Source organism: Canis lupus, chromosome 3 (genome assembly GCF_011100685.1).
Source record: "Canis lupus familiaris isolate Mischka breed German Shepherd chromosome 3, alternate assembly UU_Cfam_GSD_1.0, whole genome shotgun sequence".
Lineage (NCBI taxonomy): Eukaryota > Metazoa > Chordata > Mammalia > Carnivora > Canidae > Canis > Canis lupus.
In genome coordinates this window covers 17,387,792-17,406,834 of record NC_049224.1, presented here as the reverse complement: position 1 = coordinate 17,406,834, position 19,043 = coordinate 17,387,792, and the positions used below count along the sequence as shown (strand labels likewise).

Sequence of the window (19,043 nt, the reverse complement as noted above, 5' to 3'; positions counted from 1 at the left end):
AACCACCACAGAGAGTGACAAGTTACTCAGGCACAGCATCTATCTCCGTATATTAGCAAGCATCCGTGAAACTGTACTACTGAGCATGTCCTTCAACCTGCCAGTGTATATGTATAGGCATGTAGTTCTCCATATGTATGTGTTTCATCATTAACATACTAATTTTGGTGATGAAAACTGGCCGGTAGAATTTGCGTAGTGACCAAAATGATGCTATGCTAATTCTATTATGAGCCCCTTAGAGCTTTGCTCTTGCTTAATGTCATAGAAATAAGATTTTTGAAAATCAGATTTTTCAGTTAAGATCCATTCCATGAAAGAGATAGACTACTGATTCTCACGTATCAGATATATCCTATTTAAAGCACAGATAATAAGTGTAAGATGCATCTTGGAAGAGAAAGGGGGTACAACTTTAAAGGAAAAGCTATCTATCTGCATGGCAGTTAGGATGAAATCAAATAAGAAGCTAAACAAGCCTGCTTTTAATTGCTTATCGTGCTCCAGACCCAAGAAAGCATGATTATATACAATTCTTAAATTGTTATTATGATGCCCCAACCACATTAAAATATTGATAAAAAACTAATAATAATAAAAGCCAATGACTCCTCTTTTTCAGTGTTTAGGAGACAAGTTCAAAAAAGAAGCCTAGCATTATTATATTTGAAATAATTCTATTTTGGTGTGTACAGTATGGTTTATCTATTAAAAGCCACATTTATTTAACAATTCTCCCTGTGTTCATAAAGAAATAGGCCTAGAAGTATCGAAGACTTGCTGAGGATATCACAGGGACATTGTGATAAAGATCATAAATAGATTTAGGTTCCCATGTTCAGAAATTATTTAAATGGTATAACCTACATCTTCTGAGAAAATAAGTAAAACATTCCCCAAATTCTAGGACAATAAATTAAGTATCCAAAGATGATGCTTGTCAAAGTCCCTTCTGAAAACTATATTAATAGTTTTGTCAGTCTAGTTAAAATCTTTGATTGATATTCACTTAGAGACTTTTGAATTTTGTAAGTGTACCAGAGGAGATGGTAGTCTATTATATGACAAAATTTGAAAAAGTATTCATAAATATTGTCTTTTTCACTTGGACTTCACAGTAAGTGAAGTTTATATCACTGTTATTAGAAACATTTCAAGAAGTTATAATAGAGAGCATTTTGCAAACCTTCAAAAGAGAAAAAATAGGGGAAGGAAACTATTTGCACTAAAGAGTGGTTTAAATGACACTGTAAGTGGAAACTATGGTAGTTGTTAAATATGCATTTATTTTTAGTAAAGCTTGCTTGCTTGCTTGCTTGCTTCCTTCCTCCTTCTTTCTCAGCTAAAAGGTCTGTCATACCTCAACAAATTGTAAAACTGAAGGGCTCTTGGGCCCACAGCTCTTTGGAGGGAATAGACTAACTTGATGCAGTACTTAGCCCCACTGTAAATTAATTACTCAGGGCTTATGTGGTTTTGTGCAGGACATAATCATTCTGGAGATGGGAGTTGTCTATATGAAAAGGTTTATTAAAGTCAGAATCTAGGCAAGAAAGTGGTGAGTAATATGCAAAACAGAAATGCTAAGCACAGTTAATTAACAGCTTAAAAATTTCAGAATGTAAAGTTGGGTTAAAAATGCTGTAGAGATTTAGCTGAGACAACTGTATCCTTAATGTTATTGCATATCACCATCTGACAAGTAAATCAAATGACACTTACTCATTGAGGACCTTCATGCCCAAGAGTCTAATAATTGAACCTGGCAGTGTAGTAGTGTAAAGCAGGCTTATCCTATAGTTGAGGAAAGGGGATGTGATAACATTAGTGAACACAGCGTGAAAATTTAAGCGCATAATATTGTTACAGGCTATAATGTACTTAGTTTATAGCATGGGTAGTTAGAGAATGAGACACTCTAGTTTAAATTTTTTATATATGGTATTTAGGATTTTCCAAATAGTACATCTAAAACACATGCCTGTGGACCCACCACCAGCTTAATAAAATAGGACTCATTCCTTTGAGGCTTGGTATGTTCTCTGTAATCACTTCTTCCTTCCTTGCTGAGATTACTGCTAACTTAAAACTTGTGCTTATTAATACTCCTTCCTTTATCTCCTAGGAGTATATAATATATATCACCTCTTAAATTAGACATTATTGTTACAGATGCCATTAACATTATTTTAGATTTACCCATATGTTCACTATTTTTTTCTAGGTTGATTTTCTTTCTTTCTAAAGTCAAATTTTAATATTTCCTTTAGTGAGGAAACTAGTAAACTCTCCATTTTTGTTTATTTAAAGCTTCTTTGCACTTGTTATTGAAAGATAATTTCTCAGAACATATAATTCTCTTCTCATTTATCTTGTTTTCCACTTAAATATAATGTTCCGCTGACTATGGCTTTCACTGTTGCTGTTAGATTTCACTGTACCTCTGATGGGAATTCCTTTTTTTTTTTTTTTACTAGCTTTTAAAATAATATCTTTTCCCCCCCATTATATGTTTGACTATGGTGAATCTAGGAATTGGCTTATTTTTATTTACCCTGCTTGAGGATTATTGTCCTTCATGTATCTGGAGTTTATGTCTCTCTGGAAAATTCTTATTGCCTATTCAACATTCTCGAAATATGCTCTTTTTCCAGAATTCCTCTCTTTCTAGAATTCTTTGATGTGAATGATACAGAATAAGATGTCCCTAGAAATTACTAGAATACTGAACATATATTAATATTAATTTAATATTATATTAAATATAGCAAATAGCATTTGCTATACACATACTATAACACTCCTCTTGTCTCCATCATTGCTCACTCTTCTCCCAGTCTCCACTTTTTTCCCCTCTATTTCTGTAATTTGGATTGTCTTGTGGGATACAGTTTGGAAATCTTTATTCTGGACTCAATAGTTCTCTGAATTCTCTCAACACAGCATGCAGAATATTTTATTATAATTATTCACTTATTTGATTGATTCTTATTGTCTGGTTATTAGATTAGGAGCCCACTGAAAGCAGAAGCTGTACCTTGGTCATCTCGATTTCTCCAGTGCCCAGAAGAGCGACAAACAAACAGTAAGTGAGTAAAAAATATTCTGGCTTAATTACTAGGCTTTTAATAAATCCCTTATTAAAATATGAAAATCATCTTGGAATGCATCTGCCATAGAGCTTCTACAGTCTGCCTAAGAACAGCATTTCATGACTTAGCTAAATAGGGAGAGCAAAATCACTCACCAACCTGAATGTCAGCACAGGCGTGATCTTTTAATTTGCCTTTTCAATTTATCTTCAGTTAGGGAAGCTTACAAAGTTAGCTTGGTGACCTATGTCAAAACATTTTCATGGTAACAATGGTAGAATTAGAAATAATTTATGCTCATTATATATAAATTTTGTGGGCTGGATACTGATTAAGATTGGAGAATACAGAAGTTTATTATTGTCTCTGCCTCCTCTATTAAAATCTTTCTGTTATTTCTTGGTCTAGAAAAGCTGATATAAAAAACACACAAAAACTAAAACCTAAAACTGTTGTTTAATTATATACAGTGTGTACGTTTTCACCTCTGGTTAACATATTTATGGACATATTTATATAATTTACATAAGTAGATGTTCATTATCTGTCTTACAGATATTCAGTTATGTCTTAACTGGAAATTTATGGAGGGTAATTCTCATAAATTCAGTGTACACAGTGCCTGGCTCAGCACCATAACAGATGTGTAATACATGTTTTTTTATAATGATGTTAAAATGTTCAGTTGCAAAGGTGGGCTGTGGTCACATAATCTTCCTATTCCCTGTTCAATGAATAATTCAAGTAGTAGCCTTCACAGTCCTCATAAGATTGAGAAGATATATCTATTCCCAAGTCTTGTTTTCTATTATTGAGATGTAAGGAGCTACTGCAAATGCAAAGTCTCTGGGGCCTTGTTACAGGGGCCAGCTTCAAGTTTCCTTTGTGAACTCAAAAGAATCTGCCAGGAGAAACTTCAGAATAGAATCACTGGGGAGAAAGCAGGCACAGTTTCAGGGGCGGAGTCCATACCTCTTGGAAAGCGTATGTGTATTTAGCAAAATAATATATATATTTGTGTGTAGGGGGTGTTCCTTCACTTAGTTTGTGTTTTATGAATATAACCCAATATTGAAATCTCTCCACGGATGTTAATCTGAAAATATATAATCTTATGCACAGAAATATGGATGGCAGATCTTAAAATATATATGATTAGTAATATGATGCTAAACATTAATCGGATACTTGTAACTAACATTATGTGAGAACCACTAAAAAATATTTGTGTGTTTGTGTGTGGAGAGACAAAGAAAGAAAATGTAAACTAAATGCAAGGCTATGTGTGACTACCCACATGATCTCGTAACAGTCATCCAAGGGACAACAGCAAAATAGCCATTCATTAGCTTCTTTAACTGCAGCCATTAAAACATAGTGTCTATTAGATCAACAGAAGATAATCTGGGAAGTAGCTATATTTATATTTAATGGAAAGTGTTACACCTTGAATTAAAAAAGGATAACTGTATGCTAGCTGAGCCTTTACATTTCATCCTGAATATGTAAAAATAAATGTAGCAAAATTATTTTTCTGTGTTTCTAAAAGATACTCTTTCATGAGGGAAAAGAGCATTAAATTGTAATAACAAATTTCTCATAATCATGGACAAACAACTGGTTGGGTTTTTTCTCTTCTCTACGTTTTGACTTCATGAAACCTGCCATTTTCTACACTACTAACTTTCCTATTTCAAGTGTTGCCTGGAAAGAAAATCTTAGGTGAGTATTGTAAAAAATAGTTCTTCATTTATAATTTTGAAAAATACTTTCATGGGAAGTCTGGTGCCAAAGACAACCCAAACAGGAAAAACAATAGAAAAGTTTATGACGTAGAAAATGAATTCTCAGGAGAATTTTGTTTCGAAACGCCAAGGGTTATAAGTCAAATATATGCAGCAGATATTACTATTCATTACCTTGCATTGGCTGAAATTCATCTCTTCTGACAACCCTGGGTAAATCATGTTACATATTGCATAAAATATGAGTGCTCGTCCTTTTCTGAAGATGCCACTTAGTGTGGGAACTCACTGCCATTGGCTGCATCCCCGGTGCCGTAAGCTCCCTTAAGACCACTACTTCCGCAGAGTCCTATGGCAGTCGAAGCAGAGAAGAAAAGGTATTTATAGAAAACATATGCAAAAGGTTGATAGCTCGTCCAGTTTTTAGTGCACAGACTGACAGCTAAATACAAATTGAGAAATGTAAGTTTCACTTCGAGCAAATTTACTGGGTGAAAACCTCATTTTTTCATTTCATTTGAATATGTTCACTGCTTCTCAGAATATGCAACTTTATAGAGAGCATATTTTTTATTCTTGAAGGCTCATTATTTTACAGTGAGGTTACTGAACCTAGACCACATAGAGCAGATTACCTGGCATAATATTAATCAAAATATACATGGCAAATGGGATTCCAAACAGTGCCAAATAGGCATCTGCTTTTAACACAGAATAAAAAAGTGCATTTGGTGCCTTTATTAAAAGGTATTATGGACAATTTATTTTTAAGCCATCTCTCTAACACTATTAACTAGCATATAATTTAATGTACTCCCAAGCAACTTGACTTTTACTGTTTCCTTCAAAACATTAATTTGTAAAAGCAAGTTGATATAAAAGATGACTTTGACCCTAAGAAAAGATTCAAATCGTTAAGAATAAATTAAATGATCTTGTAGACACACATAATAGTTACTTTGGGGGTTGGAAAAGAACATATTTCCTGTTGCCCTGTATTATATGGTGTTTCATAGGGAAAAATAAAGCCAATGCTGTTTCTAATGATATAATTTACACCATCTGAGTAAACCATATCAGTTCTGTAAGTTTTGCTTGAATTTGAACAGAATCGCCTAAGGCAATTGAGGCAGAATTGCCTCAAAATTTCTGAACAAATGAAAGAAGATTCTCTAAGTTTTCATGAGAGAAAGAAATTCTATTACATCTAGTTTAGAAAAATTGTACAGGTTAGTGCATATTAGATTTTGTCTTATCTTTGTAGTGTTTGCTTTCTAGAGAAAAGGGGACCAATTCACTTTCATTGAAATGTATGCAGACTATTTTGTGCCAAATAGGCAATGGGAATAATGATAGAAAATTGTTTTTGAAATCTAGGCTAGGAATTATAAGTAAAACTAAAAATTGGGACATGTTTAATTAGGTTAAATTTTTTAATGGTAATTGACAAATAAAATTTAAATTATAAATAAAAAGGGGATCCCTGGGTGGCTCAGTGGTTTGGCGCCTGCCTTTGGCCCAGGGCACTATCCTGGAGTCCCGGGATCGAGTCCTGCGTTGGGCTCCCAGCGTGGAGCCTGCTTCTCCCTCTGCCTGTGTCTCTGCCTCTGTCTCTCTCTGTGTCTATCATGAATGAATGAATAAATAAATAAATCTTAAAAAAATAAATTATAAATAAAAATAATACAAGGATGCGTGCTCTTTCTAAAGAAATAAAAATATCCAAGAATAACAGTATTAAGTGAAAAACAACAACAGAAACAATAATAAAACCTTGACATCATCCCCACCTTTCTGCAGTAAGATTCCAGCATCCTCCTGTAGGTAACTATTAGAAACAAGTTGGAGGGCTCTTCTGGATCTTTTTCTATATATTTATATGAACATTTCTTTATATATTGAATGTATGTGTGTGCACATGTACATGAAAGATGTACACATTACATATATGTATGCACATATATAGTACACATAAAATTGAAAAAAAATTCACTTTAAATACAATGTGCATCAGTACCTGGTGTATTTGCATTTTGCTTTCCATACTTTTTCATACTGTTTTTGAGTGTAGATGGGACTAAGTATTTTATTTTATTTTATTTATTTTTAAATATTTTATTTATTTATTCATGAGATATACAGAGAGAGAGGCAGAGACACAGGCAGAGAGAGAGGCAGAGAAAGAGAAGCAGCCTCCATGCAGGGAACCCGACGTGGGACTCGATCTTGGGTCTCCAGGATCATGCCCTGGGCCGAAGGCAGGTGCTAAATCGCTGAGCCACCCAGGCATCCCAGGACTAAGTATTTTAAACCATTTTTCTACTGATAGACATTTGGATGATCTTTATTTTTATTTGCAATCTAAAGAAATCTTTATGTCTGTAAGGTAGATTTTGAAGTAATTGATTGGTTTTCCTAAATATTGCCAAATTATCTCTAAGTAGTCTGTATTTGTGTTTAACCTCGCCCCCAACAGTTAATAAGAGTACTACTTCTTTTATATCTTCACCAAAGCTTTATAGTATTGACCTTTATTTTTTGTTACTCTACTAGTGAAAGTTTGTATTGTTTTAGCATGCATTTCTGTTATTGCTAGTGAGATTGAATATTTTTACATGTTTATTATATATACACACATGCACACACAGTCAATTCTTGTTATTCCTGGTAGTTATGTTCTATAAAATCACTGCAAACACTGAATTAGCAAATACTGAACCATGGCTCTTAGTGGAAATACACACACAGACATACACACAGATACATATATAACCTCACATAGATTATACTCTTACATTTGAAAAAACAACTCATTTTGGTAGGTTCTTTTTTTTATTTTATTTTATTTTTATGAAAGAGAACACAAAGTTCAAAAGTGACTTGCCTGAGGCTGCCCTGATAACTGGTGCCATCAGTGAGATTCAAACCCTGGACAACAGGCCCTAAAGCCAGAGCTTCTTGGATTCTATCTCACTGCTATCTCCGTCCTCTGGCCATTGCTGTCTGAGATCACAAACAGGAAGACAGAACATTGCCTTGTTTGACTTCAGCTGGGCACGTGCATATAGAGAGATTCAAATTTTTCACGGTTCTGGGTATCTCCACTAATGACTGTGAACGCCTACTTTGCTTTGATTTTGAAGTTCCAAATAAATTTCAGGGAGCAGGGGAATTCTCAGAGAATTGTGAATAACAAGGGTCAACTATATACATAAATACACACACAATCTACATATAATGTACAGACATACATATAAATATGTACAGATGGTCTCTGAACTTTAATGGCTCGACTTAATAATTTTTCGACTTTATGGTGGTGCAAAAGCAATACACATTCACTTTACATTTTGAAATTTGATCTTTGCCCAGGCTATTGATAGTGCGATTCTATGATATTGTCCCATGATGCTGGGTAGTGGCAGGGAGCCTTAGTTCCCAGTCAGCCACATGAGCAAGAGGGTAAACAACCCATATCCTTACAACCATTTTGTACCCATACTATCATTTTAATATTCACTTTCATTATAGTAGTCAAGAAATTACATGAGATAAGTAACACTTTATTATAAAATAGCCTTCGTATTAGATGATTTTGCCCATCTGTAGGCTAATATAAGTGTTCTGAGCACATTTAAGGTACATGAGGGTAAACTATGCTGTTATGTGGAATAGATGAGTTAAATGCATTTTCAACTTAGGATATTTTTAATTTAGGGTCAGTTTATCTGGAGGTAACCCATCATAAGTCAAGAAAGATCTATATTTGAATTTTTTTTAAAGATTTTATTTATTTATCATGAGAGTCACAGAGAGAGAGAGGGAGAGAGAGAGAGAGAGAGAGAGAGAGAGGCAGAGACACGGGCAGAGAGAGAAGCAGGCTCTATGCAGGGAGCCCGATGTGGGACCCGATCCCGGGACTCCAGGGTCATGCCCTGGGCTGAAGGCAGACGCTTAACCCCTGAGCCACCCAGGCATCCCTTGAATTGCTTTTTAAAATATTCTCTGGAGTTCTTTTCTTAATCTTTTCTGGAATATATTTTAGTATATATATTTCTTACTACATATTTTCCAAACATTTTCTCTCAGTTTCGTCCCCTGGTTTTGTTTGTTAATAGTATCTTTAATCACAAAGGAGGTTTAAATTTTTAGGTCATTAAATATGTCAATTTTTTCCATTATGTCTTAGCTTTTGATCTTATTTAGAAAGAACTTTTTCACTACCTAAAAAAATATCTTTTCTTTTGAAATCTTTTAGCACTTTAATCTACCTTGAGTTACTTTTTGGTATACAATGATGTTGGCATTTTTAGTCTTTTTTTTTTTTTTTTTTGTCTAAGAGGAAACTCATTTGTTTTGCAGATGCTGTTTGAATTCTCTATCATTTCTACGGATTTAAAATGCTTCCTTTATCCCCACGTAAATAGTCTTTGTTTTTCAACTTTATTTTCATTCCATTCTTGTCTATTCCTAAATCAAGACATATCCTGTTTTAATGGTTGTACTTTTAGACTATATGATAAAAAAAGTCTTTCCCTACTGTCCTTTTTATCAGTTATCATGATAATTCTTTGACATTTCCTACAGATAATTTAATATTAGATTTTAAAATTCCTTCAGCAGTTATATTATATTTGTAATGAAATCTTTATTACTTACCTATTCCTATATAACAAATTACTCCAAAATTTAGCAGCTTAAACAACAACACTACTAACTTTATTAAGTCAAAAGAATACAATCTCAGAGTTTCTGTAAGTCAGGAGTTCTGGCGTGGCTTTTCTGGATGTCTCTGCCTCAATGTGTTTTATAAACCTGCAGTTAAGGTGATAGCTGTGGCTGTAGTCATCTCCAGGCTAGCCTAGGGTCGGATCTTCTTCCAGGCTGCTGTCAGGATCCTTCTTCATGGACTGTTGGACTGAGGACCTTATTTTCTCTTTGCTGTGGGCCAAAGGCTGCCTCAGTTTCTTGTCACATGGGCTTCCCTGTAAGTCAGTTTGCAACATGACTGCTGATTTCCCTCAGAACCAGCCATGTTGAGAGAGAGAGTGAGCAAAGTAGAAACCTGTCTTTTGTAATCTAGTCTCAGAAGTGATAGCCCATCATGTTTGCCATCTTCTGTTCAATAGAATGAATAATGAGGTCCAGTCCACAGTCAAGGGAGGACATTATGCAAGGACGTAAATATCAGAGATGAGCGTTGTCAGGGTATTAGAGGTGGCCTACCATGAATGCACAGAATAACTGGGGTCAGCTTTATAATATTCACTCTTCCCATAGAAGAATATGGTAGATACCCTCAACTGGTTATTTTTTTTTTACATGCTTTGATTATTTTGTTATTGTGAATAGAATTTACTAATTTCCAATTGCAGTTGGTATTGCTATTACACAAAAGTCCGTGTGTATGTGCGTGTAAGACATTTATCTTATACATTTAAAATTTTTAACTTTACTTTCTGAATATTCTGCTAGCATTTAAAAAATAATGGTTTAAATTTATGCCCTTTAAATAGTGACATGTCTTCTTTGTATTATTTTACTGCATTGACTGGAACGAGAACAATAATGTGTGGTGGTAGTGGTAGCAAGCATCCTGTTTTCTTTTGAATTTCATCACTTATTTTGTATAATTATCACATTATCATGTTTTTCTTTTTCTGAGCTAATAATGTAGTATATTGCATTAGATTTCCTATATTGAAACTATATTTTCATTGCTAGGATAAACTACCAGTGTGTTAATATTTTATTAAGGAATTTTGTATCCATGTTCAAATGTAATGTTAATTTTTGTCTTCCTTGGTTCTTCCTTCATAAGGTTTTAAAATGGCTATGCAGTCTGAGAGAATGCTTTAGGCAGCTTCTAGTTTTTAAATAATCATAGAATTTATATAGTAGAGAAATTATAGTAATGTCATGTAGTGATTGACATGCAGTGTCATGAAATTGACATGCAGCATTAATGTAAATTTCTAAGTATATAAAAATAAATATAACTCTCTGATGAAGGTCTTCACCATGTACTGCTCACAGATATGTGGCAAAAGTAGGAGTGTGTTTATTTATTTATTCATTTACTTCTAAAGATTTACTTTTAAATCACTTTTTAAAGAGTGATTTTATTTATTTATTCAGGAGAGACACATAGAGAAAGGCAGAGACATAGGCAGAGTGAAAAGCAGGCTCCCTACTGGGAGCCCGATGTGGGACTCAATCCCAGGACCCTGGGATCACTACCCTAGCCAAAGGCAGATGCTCAACCACTGAGCCACCTAAGTGCCCCAGTAGGAGTGTATTTAAAAGACTCATTTTTAATTGGAAGTCTAAAGACCATTTCAGGAACTGCATTTCTGTAAGATAGCATTTTTTTTAGAGATTCGGAAAATTATCTATTTAGGGCATGAATGTTTTATTTTCCTCCAAAAATACTTGCTGGTGTTTGAAGATGTCAACTATTTATTATTTCCATGCTATAGATTTTTTTTGGTTTTGTAATAGAGGTGTCAGAAATATCCATCAGTACATTTAAAAAATTAATAGGTTATTTTTTGAGTTGTTTTAGATTTACAGAAAAATTGAGTGGCAAGTATACAGTTCCCATATACTCTTACACTGTATACCCCTTGCTTAATTTCCCCTGTTATTAACATCTTGCATTGGTATAGTACATTTATACCATATTTTCATGACCTCAAACATAATTATTAAATCAAATCCCCCCCTTGCTTTGTTACTATTTTTTTCTGGAGACTATTTGCCATTTTATAATGGACAATAAAATTTGGGGAAAAAAACAAAGGGTGTTTATATTTTAAAATAAAAACAGTTTCATAATCTGTTGATAAAATAGTAATATAATTAAATAAGATAAACTTTTCTATTTCCAGAAAATTTAATGACTATTCTTTAAATATTTAAAAACTATTCTTTGTGGAAAAATGAATGTACAATATAAATCATTCTCTTGATTTGTATTTAAATATTGCCAAAAAAAGAAGAGAGGAATCCCTCAATGATGATAATGTTAATAATTTAAATGAGAAAAGCAATGAAAATAAAAATGCAAACATCTAACACCTATTTAAAAACTTTAACATAAGCAATTACACAATTATGATGGTGGTATTAAAAAAAAATTCCTAAATGTGGATTATTGTCTGAGGTTCAATTTAACCCTTTAGATATTTTAAAAATATTTAACCTTTTCCCCCATAGACTATAGGTTTATCGTTACTTTCTCTATATATTAGCCTATAAAAATAATTGTTAAAGGTATTAGACATTGGACTATCCAGCTCTTAGGACTTTATAAGAAATTAAAAGTTTTTTGAAAACCATTTTATCATATTTTAACACTTGAGTTTTATAATTTCTTCATACTTTGGGTTTTATCATTGTCTATTATTATTTCTCTATCCATGTTTCCTGAAGGGGTAAGATCATTTTTTAAAATATATGGGGCATCTGTGTAATTTAGTCAGTTAAGCATCTGACTTGTGATTTTGGCTTTGGTCGTGATCTCAGGTCCTGAGATTGTGCTCTGCCTTGGGTTTTGTATTCAGTGGGAGTCTGCTTGCCGTTTTCTCTCTCCCCCTCTTTCTGCCCCTCCTTCTCTCAAATAAATAAATACATCTTTAAAAAAATTACAAAAAAGTGAAAGCAAAAATCATGGTAAAATAAGTAAGGGATTGATATGCTAAAATTGAGATTACATAATAATGAAATGGTTTAATTTCAAGTTGCTAATGGTTTAGGAGAACTTGTTTTATAATCTATATGATATTTGAATAAGCCATGCTGATAGTTTGCTCACAGAATGGAATGAAAATCTCTTTTGGAATGGTGAGATAAGGACATCCAAAAATCTGCTCCTCCATAAAAGCAAGGAAAACACTGGCAAAAAATGTTGAGATCAACATTTTCAGAATTCTGTAAATTAGTGAAGTGTTTGCAACATTTTGAGAAGTGTTTATTAAAATAAAACAAAAATAATGAAACAACCAGATGAATCACAGAAAGAACAGAATTTTGTGAATATCCCATTCCATGTCCCCTTCTCCAGCTCCACAGTAGCCTTGAAAGTTATTTCTCAACTACAGTGTCTGTGAGAAACAGCAATCATAAAGAAGGAAAGAAAGGGTTTGGAGTTCCCCCAAAATCCTATCCCCCCCAAAATTTTCGCTGACCTAACAGTTCCATGCAAACTTTATCCTCAGGGCTTGTGTTTGTTTGATCTGACTCAGAGTTCCCTCTGTGTATCCAACCCTATAAACAAGTATATATAATGTATATATGTGTATATATATATATCTTACAAATGAATATATATATATATATATATATATATATATATATACTTGTTTAATACCATAGCAATTTGAGGGAGCAATGCCATATGGGAGAAGGAGATGTCAAGAGCTTTGTTCATATCCTTGGAAATCTAGAAGGTCAGTACTATTTATAGAACTGTACCTAAGTCCAGAAAAAACCTGAGAAAGCATTGATCTCTCATATCTGCTTCATCTAGAGGATATATCACAGCAGGAATTGAAGGCTAAGGTAGAGTCATAATTTTCCTGCCAAAGGATTGAAAGTGTGCCCCCAAAGACAGAAAGAACTCTTTGGCAAATGTTGGAAGATTTATTGGTTTGAAAGATTTAAGTAAATAACTGTCCAATAATTGGCTAACCACTGAGCTAATGAAGCAAATGACAAAGTATACAGAATTTGCAGAATTAGTCCAGAACAGTCACTAAATCCGTGGGAGGTAGGGATCTAATATTCAGAGCTGTGACAGTATATTTTCTAAAATGTCTAGTTTTCACCAAAAAAGTACAAGACATGCAGAGAACTGACATCTATGACCCATGTATAGGAAAACAACAAAACAGTCTTTAGAAAGTGTTCCTGAGTAAACCCAGATACTCGATCTCAGAAGGGTTGTTAAATCACTTATTATAATTATGTTAAAGGAAATAAAGGAAACGATGTCTAAAAAATAAAGGAAAATATGGAAATAATGTATCAATAGAGAGTATCTGTAAGTGGATAGAAATCACAAAAGACAACTGAATAGAAATTCTGAAGTTGAAAAGTACACTATCTAATCTGATTTGAGTCAGCGGAAGAAAGATAAAGTGAATTTAAAGGTAGGTCAACTGAGATTAAAACAAAGACAAAAAGTAATGAAGGAAAATGACCAGAAACTTGGAGACATGTAAGAAACCATCAGGAATACCAACATGTACATAACGGAAGTTCTAGAAGCGAAGGAGAGAGTGAAAGAAACAGAACAAATATTTGAAGAGATAAGAACTAACAATTGCCCAAATTCCATTAAAAACTTTAGTCAATATATACAAGTAATTCAAAGAGCTCCGAGTAGGATAAATTCAGATGCACAACTAAGTACATCATATACTTGTGAAACTAAAGATGAAGAGAGGATCCTAAAAGCAGCAAGAGAGAAATGATTCATCACTTGGAGATACCAATAAGGTTAACATCTAATTTTTTTTTCCTTTAATCAGATTCTTTGGAGGTCAGAAGGCAACAGAATGATCTATTTGAATTGTTTTAAAAAAGGACCATCAACAAATAATTCTATATCCAGCAAAACAATCTTTCAGAAAATTAAGAGAAATTAAGATATCTTTTAGATAAACAAGAGATTTAAATAATTGTCATTAGAAGACCTGTCCTGCAAGAAATACTAAGAGAATCCCTTTAAACTGACATAAAAAGAAACTAGGCACTTACCTGAATATACAGAAACAAAAAATAAAGGATAATAGTAATGTAATGGTAAGTAGATAGATAAATACAAAAGTTGATACAGATGTACTCAATTTGCAACTCTTTTCTTCTATCTGATTTAAAAGTCAACTTCATAAAGCAATAATTTTAAATCTGTATTGATTATTTTGGATATGATGTTTCCCTGGCATTTACCAATGAATTTTGAGTTTGCAGATTCTGTAGAAAAGCTAACTGAGATTTTGATATGAATTACTATAAATGTGTATCACTTTGGGAAGTACTCCCATCTTAATGATAACTTCTGATCTAGGAACATGAGATGTCTTCCCATTTATTGAGGTGTTCTTTAGTGCCTCTCAACAACGTTTTGTAGTTTTCAGAGTACAAGTTTTATACTCCTTTTGTTAAATTTATTCCTAAGTATTTTGTTCATTTTATGCAAGTATAGATGACTTGTGCACTTAATTTCCTTTTCTGTTGTTCACTATTATAACTTAGAACAGTTTTATAGTAATACATTTATTCATTGCCTAGGTATTTCGGACAATAGATTTGACTTTAATAATGGGAAAAACAGATTGAGTCAAGTTCTTACATTTGTCATGATTAATGGTGTTAAAATTAGAAATATTTTGGCCAACTCACCATTTTGGAAGAGGAGGTATGAGAGAGTTAATTATGTCAATATTTCCGTGCTGGAATACATTTTTATGAAGGTTGATACAGGCTTTACCAGATGACCTCATGGGTTTGAGGACAAAGATACTTGTGAAAATTCAACTCAGATTCTTTAAAAGAGCAGAATTCTGAAATGATATGAAATATGAGAACTCAGATATCATTTGTTCAAGTATATTTATGTGAACTTTGGTTTTAAAACCTTGCTACCATTAAAACAAAAAATCCGAAATAATTTAATATCTAAATAAATTGAATGTACTATACAAGTTGTCAGCTTTTCACATAAGCCAAACAACAGCAGCTGTCTATTGAAATTAACTTTTATGCAGAAATAAAGTTTATGTTTGATTTTATTTGTGCAATTTGCTAAAATTGTTTTTTAGGAAGTGAGTGTTATTTTGCATGAAAAACTGGAATGAGAGGATTATAATTTTGTCAAAAATGTTTTTATGGCTCATGTGGATAAAATCAAATTTCCAAGCATAAAAATTAAATTTTTGAGCATTTTGTGTGTATGTGTACATGTACCTATCATCAGCTTCTGAAAACGTCCCAAATATCTAATAAATTGGAAACCACTGATATATACAGTTGGTTCAATTAACTCAATATAGACCCTGTGGATTAGTACTTCGATTTTGAATTTACTGATTTGTATTCTTTCTTTTATTTTGTATACATTAAAACATACATTAAAATATTTAGTAGTGTTTATAATCTAAAATCCTTAAGATTGACCTTTTGAATTGCTCCCACCAGAAATGCTCCTTCAAGTTTCCCCATCTCAGTGTATGTCAATTCCTTCCCTTTAATTGCTTAGGAGAAAAGCCTTAGGATCATTCTTGACTCTACTTTCTCATACTCCACATCCAACCTACCAGAAAATTATGTTAGTTGCTTTATATTTATTGTCTCATTTAATGCTAATAGATCTATGAAGTAGTGGTATTATTGTTCTTATTTTCAGAAAAGAAGACTAGGAGATAGTAGTAATTAACACAGCATATCCTTGCATAGCCCTTACTATGTACCAGGCACTCTTTGAGGCACTTATATTAACCCAAATAATCCTCCTAATCCCTGTGGAGTAGGTATAATTATTATATCCATTTTCATGTAGGAAAATGAAGCACAAATGGTTAGGCATCTTGCCTAAATTTTCATAATAAATTTCATAATAAGTGAAGGAGCCAAGCTTCATGGTATACTGAATATGGCATACTGAAATACAGTAAGGTCCTTGTAACTGGAAGGAGGAAATTTTAGGAAAACTAAAATTTTAGGAAGCACTACATAATTAATAGATACTATGCATATAAAATTTTATTTTTCCTTCAATACCAGTAGCTAACAGGCATTTACCTAATGCCCAATACATGCTAGATATTAACACACAAAAACAAGTACAGTATATTTCTTGTCCATAGGGAGATCATAACCATGTTGGAAAGGAGAAAATGAAAGATAGGTGAATGAATCAAGTTATTGTCATCATTAAATATATGAATTATATGGGTGTAGATCTTTCTCTATGTATGTATATCTCTCTCTCTCCTAGAAAGATATGTTGCAATAATCACATGTGATACACAAATCACTGTAAAATAGAAATATTTAAGGTTTCATATATTCATATAAAGAAGAATGTTTCTCTTCGTATCTTTCTGCTCACATTTCTCCCTGGCAAACTTCTAAATTTAATTTGATGAAAAATAAAGGATCTTTATGGTGCCTTGGTTACTTGAAGTGCACAGCCTTTAGAAATACTCTATTCTCTTTTCCACTAAGAAACATACATATCACATCTGCAGGGTGTGATAGGAAATGAAATGAAAGTTCTGAAAGATGGGTTTGTGACTAAACATAATATAACCTTAAATTGATTGGTGACATATGAGTATATTGCATTTTTCTTACAGAGCAATTGTCAGATGAAATCTAGGTTGCGAACTGTGCCAATATTATATGAGGTGTTAAATATATTAAATGCAGTAAAATATTTAACCAGAATTCTCCCTTTTTCTCATTTCAACAAGTCACCTGGAGGGAAAAGATAACAATTGATAGTTAAAGAGATTTTGAAGGGTGGGTCTTAAGTATTCATATAGTTTTTAAAAAGAAGTATTTGTATTTCTCAACTACATCATGTTTATGGCTTCTGAAATGATCTATTATTGATAGCTACCTTTATTTGTTTCTCTAGCTATCAGACATGCAGTAGAGAAAAGAGAAATTGCTCTAGAACTGTATTCTCTGGAAGCAAGTTAATTTTAGCAGCAAGGAAATCTGTCTGCTTGAATACTTCATTTTAAATGCACAAGATTCTGGTACAGATGTAAAAGAATAGCCTAGTAGAATAAAGTACATGTGTTTTCTATGTAAATCACAAAGATGGAAAACATTTTACTTCATGGCATTAATGTCACGGGTCAAAGTCAAGAGCTTATTGCCAATTCAGAGAAAATTCTCTTTTCAATGACATATGGCATGACCTTCAACTTCTAGTAGTTGTAGAATGGTTAAGGTCAACTATTCCTACATTCAGAAAATCCAAATGATGTACATGACAAATGGTAGGGCTTATTGTAACTGATTTCTGGGGCAAACACAGTAAAATATTGCGCTGTGGGATGAAAGGTTACTGACCTTGTGATATTATGTCTGACACTAATCATTATTTCCCAATTGAGCTATTTGAAAGGATAGTCAATATTTTGTTTGTTAGACTTCTTTTAGTTTATATGGATTGGAAAAACTCTGTCCCCTCCTTGCACTCCACTAAATGGAATATAGCTGTTGGGATTTTATCAGTGAGAACAAATTTTAATGAAGAGCAAGATATTTTTCTTTACTCTTCATCTGTACAGTTTTTCTTTCTTTTTGCTTCTGTTTTAATGAGAATTCTTTTTTGCCTTACTCAATGGAAAAGAAATATAAGAATTCAGGATGAATTAAAATTCCAGTGTTAATAGTTTACTACCTAGGAAGAGAAAAATAAATACTGAGTATCCATCCTTTATATACTATATACCTTTCTTTTTGTCTTTCCTTTTTTATAAAGCCTCAAAAGAAACTGATTTAAAACCGCTTACTTGATCTTACCTCTAAAATGTACTCTGCTTCTTGGTTCTGTAACCCTGCCAGTGGTTTTCAGTTCTCTTCTAAGTTGAGATGTTCTCACCTGTTTTCATTTTACAGCTCTCCTCCAGAAGTCCAAATGCTAATCAGTACTGCTACCCAGAGATTTTTCTCCCAGCATACTGGGTTAAGGCTTTTTCCTGTTTTGCTCTGTGACTCATTCACTATAGCACTTTGTCTATTCTGTGTTGTGAAAGCTTAATACATCTAAGCACCACATATGCATGCATCTGCTGTTCTTTTTGTGTCAACCATGGTCCAAACTTTTCTGCACTAGAAAGCATCAGGGATCACCATTTGATTTTATTTTAGGCAACCAGAGATATGAACAGAAAGAAATACTACATAGATTGATTTGTTTGATTCTCAAATCCTCTGCATGGCAAGAGTTGTGAAAGAGGCATTCCAGACCTATAATACCATTACTTTACTTAGCTTCTCATTTCATTCCAACCATGATTCTCATAGTTTACACAACATGACCTAGAGTGGTAAACTTGAACTACTCAGAGACCTTCTATAATTTAGGAAAGATGGGCTTACTCTGAGCCCACTAATCCTCAGGCCACACAAGGAAAGAATGCAAGGAGCCGTAACTGAAAAAAACAAAACAAAACAAAACAAA

General features: G+C 33.1%; 1 long non-coding RNA gene across 1 annotated transcript in view; it reads left to right on the top strand.

Moving 5' to 3' along the window:
* The window catches only part of LOC102151569, a 503,105-nt gene that overhangs the window by 307,553 nt on the left and 176,509 nt on the right, over positions 1-19,043 (top strand). Inside the window, exon 8 of the long non-coding RNA XR_005356708.1 lies at positions 3,007-3,085. This is a non-coding gene — a long non-coding RNA (uncharacterized LOC102151569). The remainder of the gene's footprint in view (positions 1-3,006; positions 3,086-19,043) is intronic.